We start from the raw sequence: 5,000 nt of genomic DNA, 5'->3' as shown, positions 1-5,000 counted from the left end.
GAGGTAAATTAATAGAATAGGACTATCATAATACTTTACGAACACTTTCGTTTAGTCTCACAAACCCTTTTTTTTAATCATAATGTTCCAGGTATTTTAGTGGGTATTTTATGACTATCTGCATTTCTATGTAATTAAACGAAATGGTTTGATATGGATCCCAGATAGTCTAGTAGGGTTTCGTAAATAGTTGTAGTTGAAAGTAGTGAAATTGGATATTCATTGATCACTATTGTTCAACTTCAGTCCTTTTCTATAAACCTGTCGGTTTTTATAAAAACTTTACGAGTACTAACTTTTGCTTTCAGCTCGTTTAGAGAAATTTATATCTACAAAAAGGATCAAAACTCTCGTTTGCTCATAATTTTCTTTCCACAATTCGAAAATATTCTCATATATGAATCATATTTAACATGTGTGCTAACAACAAATACAAAAATAAAATAAATATCAAGGATCATTCTCATTTCCGTACCGTGCCGCACCAGAGCCAAACGATCGTCTGTCACTGTATTCTCTCTCGCCAACGACGCACCCTCTCTCTCTCCGAAGAATAAGTTGGAGAGATGTCACCTCCGCCATCGAACCCCCTTTCGATCGCGCCGTCCAAACCATCCGTCACTAACCGGCACATTATTAGTTGGTTGACAAGATTCCAGCATCACCAGCCCGGCGACGACCGATCATCGAACATCATTCGCTAGAGTCACGATGATGACGATCACGAGTGCGCAAGCACGCACGCCCGCTCGCTAATGAAATGCCACCCTAGCAGGGGCTTAGCTGCCTTGCTGGCTGGCTGGGGTGTGGGAACGTGAAAGGGGCCGCCGCATCAGCAGCAGCAGCAGCAGCAGAAGCGAAAAGCAGCCAAACAAGTTTTCTTAAGACATTCACCACTACACATGTAGCTGCGATGCTGGCCAGCAAGTGCGAGCAAGCGAGAGACAGCGAGGGTTTGGTTGTTTTCAACCCTCCGTCCTTCTGTCGCTTTCGCTCTGACCACCAAGGGGGAAGACCCACGCTGCTGGGGTGCAAACGATCGTGGCGAGATCGCAGGAGATCAGTTTTGAACCGTGAACCGTGCTGGTGTGTACTGCGCCGATCGGAGGTGAGATCGTCGTGAGGAGAATCGTGCAGCTGCCGTGAGCAGCGATTGTGTGTTGTGCTTCATTAGCTTGCTGGGGTGCAACCGAAGGGGGTGATCTTCTCCTCAATCAATGTGACCATCCGGCGCGGAAGGGGTTCGTTGACGGAAATCGAATTAAAAGCATTTTGTGGATGTTGGTCGTTGCTCTCTCGCTGATCACCGATCGTGAGGGGGTTGGTTGCTGTTGAAATCGTGGTGATCGCGAGATGGAAAGCTGTATCGTGTCGATCGAATGAAGTGCACCGTATTGGCAAATGGTCTTAACTCCCTCCGGGGAGGGGGAGTTGGTGTGATCGTGGCGAATCAAACGGCCTTTCTCGGAGTCTCGGTGTGCCACGCAGCAACAGCAGCAGCAGTGCCCCGTTCGCGCGTGTGACACTACGGCGAGCCTCCGAGATCGCCGTCCTACATAGCGTCGTGTTGCTGCGGTGTTGGTGCCAGGTAGACCGATCCGTTGTTCCCTCCGAACCCTCTCGGTTACCGATCCGGGACGCCTGGCGGAATGGGTCACGAAGAAAAGCCATAAAAGAGCATACAACCCGCGTGTGTTGGTGTGTCTGTGGTGTGAGTGTTGGGAAGAGGAAAAAGGAAGCTGGAAGGCAAGCGCAATGTGTAAATAAATAAAAAGTGTCTGGATAGAGCATTTCTTCCGAGCATTTCTGGCCCGATCTCCGGTAGCCCTTTCCGGTTGCGTTGCGTCGCGTCTCCGCTGGCACCATTCTAGCGCGCTGTGGTGTCGGTGTTGGTGTACGCGATCGCGATCACGATCATGCGGAGTCTGCAGGTTGCGAATGGGGCCGTCACCTCAACAGCGTGGTGTGTTTGGGTTGGTGGTGCATCCGTTTTTGGGGTCGCAAAGACGACCGTCGACGAGTGGTGGCAGCGGTTTGAGAAAATTTTGTGATCGGTACCGTAGCGCGATCCCACGTTCAACTTTCCGATCATAATTTTTCATGAGAAGCAAGAACCACCGTCGTGGTGTTGGTGGTGGTAGTTGAACCTTGCGAACAAGCCTCCAAAAGCTCCAAGCAGCCAGCGCAGTTTGCTTTGGTCTGTTTGGGGCTTGGTCATCAGGTTCACAGACCGCGATGCCGTCTTGCGCGCTGAGAGAACCAGCCGCAGCCAGAACGGGAACGGCAGCCCCACGGAGGGCTACTTTCAAATCTTGCGACCACGTGTACCACTACATGCATAGGCCGGTTCCATGGCCCCATGATGGTGGCCAACGGTGTGACCATTAGCGAAGTGGCGACGACTTTAGCCTTCACCAGCGTAAAGAAAGGTTACCAGTGCGCTGTGTTGTTGCTGTTGCTGATGGTGTTGGGGGCCAGGTGTGAATTTACAACGAGAAACAAAAAGCGAACCCACCAGAATGGCCAGCTTCGGAGCTACAGCAGCAATGACGTCGCCGGTGGACCATAGGCATCGCAACCGATTCCGGGGCCGCGTTCTCCGCTGGATCGGTTGGCGATGCCCCGAACAATGAGGTAAGTTTTGTTTGGTATCTCGGGCGGAAAATCTTTTCCTCAAACTTTGGCCACGTGTTCCCGGTTCGTGCGGGGCATTCGAAGGGAGAGACACTGTTTCGACAGCCAGCTGCTGTCTCCGCGGTAGGCTTCAATAACCATTCACCAACAGCACCAGGAGGAGGCCGATTGTATCGCACCTGCCGGCGGGGGGGAAATTGAAAGTTTTTAGTCTTTCCACGCGCGATCCCGAGCTTCATTCGCGCATTTCATTTGGTTGATTTGGTATTCAAGTGGAAAAGTTTCGTCGGCTCATGGCGAGGTCGCATCGGGCGGCGTTTATTTCCGCCCTTTTTTGGGAAGGTGAACCTGATCGGTCCATCGGCCGTGGAAAGCATTCCCTTTTGCTCCAGCCACGGCTTGGAAGTAGAGCTGGAGAAAAACTTTATCTCGTCGCGCACAGGGGCAAAAGTTGAAGATGCCTTTGTTTGTCTTCACTTTTTTTTTGAGGGGCGATTTAAATGGGAAAATCATTTCCATTTAGTGCGGGATGCGATGCTGCCGAAACTAGTGATGGACGATTCGGTGCGATTTTATGGAAAGCGAAAGCAAATCCAGCACACAATGGTGATTGGTGCTGCCATTGATGAACTTTTCCCGCAGGAAATTCGACTGTCTTTAGCGGTAATGAGGGTGGGAATGGGAATTGAAATCAAATATATAGAGACAAAACTCGGAAACCGAAATTGGTTCATGTTTGGCAACAATGTCTGGCTCTAATTATAACAGTAGCGTGCTGCTGATTGATCTGCGGATGGAAGGAATCAACAAACAGTCCCACTGTACAGCGGACAGGGCAGACGAGCGCATAACCAGCGTAAAGCAGTGCACGTGGCGGTCAACACAGATTGCGGTACTAAGAGAGAGCGACGCAAAGTTGTAACTCTTGCATCGCTTCCGTTCTTCTCGATTGCTTCGCTCATTTTCGAACCAAAAAACCCCAAGACCGACAAGAGATGATGAGCAACAATTCCTCAGCAAACACCGGCGACGGGGCGACACCGAGCAATGGAATGACCTTAAAACAAATGATGCCACCATCGCCCTTTACAGGCGACAACAGTCGAAAACAATTTCATTTCGCGCCGTTCCACGCCGTGCACTTTGGGAGAGCGCAGTGGATACCGGATAGTGTCTGGCAATGATTGTAGCTGACCAAAAAGGTCTGTAAAACGGGTCCAACGTGCGGTACAGAAACAGTGCCAACACGTTGGATTTATTGTCGCAATATGTTTCACGTTTTGTGATCTCCATTTTCTCTGGGGACTTTTTTTTGTTGTTGCAGTGGCTGTTCTTGTCGCGACGACAGAGGCGACAAGTGCATCATCAGCTGTTACCACCAAGGATTCGAAACAAAAAAGAAAAGGGAAAACAGGGAAAAACCGGTGCAACACTTGAAGGGCTCTCAGATGCGATGGTTCGTCCTTTCGCGAAAAGAATGTTGCTCGGTTACCGGGAGAATGGGAAAGGATCCCAAAAAAACAGGTCCTCACTGTTGTGTCGTGCGCTATGAGGGTACGATCGTACCCATTGCCTAGCATCACAGAAAGTCAGAAAGAACAACGGTGTGCTGTAGCATTTAGAGATGGGTAAACACAATTTTCAGCCTCGATGCATCCGTGTTGAATGGTGAAATTAAACTGGGAAATGTCGGCTTGCGTAACTTTGCTTTTTTATAAATATCTCTCCACGTGATCCGGTGATGCCACTCCCGCTAATTGGTCAATACATGTTTGGAACCACCACAGCTATCTGGTTATGTGGCTAGATGAGTCAGAAAGATGACAGTTACAGGATTTTTTTTAATTATCTATGAGTGCCAAAAGTTCCCAGATCAAAAAGCATTTCGTTATCGTGTTCAAATGATATTCTAACTTGACTTGATTTGAAGAGAGATGGGAAAAGAATTATAAATGAAATTTAATGTTGCCCTTTCGTTTCTGGCATCTGTTGGCATGGCGTTCGGGCCTCTGTTTGGTAATATGGTTTCAAGTACTCCAAACGCTGACAAACTCTGCATTGCTGAATTGCTTCGGAAGCAGAACACAATGTGTAGTACAATGTGTTCGCTATTAGCAACAGCTTATCAAAGGGAATATTGACAAAATTGGAAGGAACTGCAATATCGAGCAATTATGCCAGTTGCCACAGTACTTAATGCCATCACAGGTCTACGGTCTATGGTTCTGGGCACCATCAACATGTCGAAATGAATTCTGTTTCCATGCTCGTCTCATTTGGTCAAAGAAATTCGGGCAAAGAAATTTTAATAACGCTGGATGAGTTGCTCTCTTCATGCAGACATTTATTGCGTTAGCAGAAGGATG

At 48.6% G+C, this 5,000-nt stretch overlaps 1 protein-coding gene across 2 annotated transcripts in view; it reads left to right on the top strand.

Moving 5' to 3' along the window:
• The first annotated feature begins 1,071 nt into the window (after positions 1-1,071).
• The window catches only part of LOC126581429 (cadherin-87A), a 126,033-nt gene continuing 122,104 nt past the window's right edge, over positions 1,072-5,000 (top strand). For both annotated transcript variants that reach the window (XM_050245084.1, XM_050245082.1), the window contains exon 1: positions 1,072-1,108. The gene's annotated coding sequence lies outside the window, so the exon portion shown is untranslated. The remainder of the gene's footprint in view (positions 1,109-5,000) is intronic.

Source organism: Anopheles aquasalis, chromosome 2, assembly GCF_943734665.1.
Source record: "Anopheles aquasalis chromosome 2, idAnoAquaMG_Q_19, whole genome shotgun sequence".
In the NCBI taxonomy this organism is placed as follows: domain Eukaryota; kingdom Metazoa; phylum Arthropoda; class Insecta; order Diptera; family Culicidae; genus Anopheles; species Anopheles aquasalis.
This window is presented reverse-complemented; position numbering and strand designations above follow the sequence as displayed.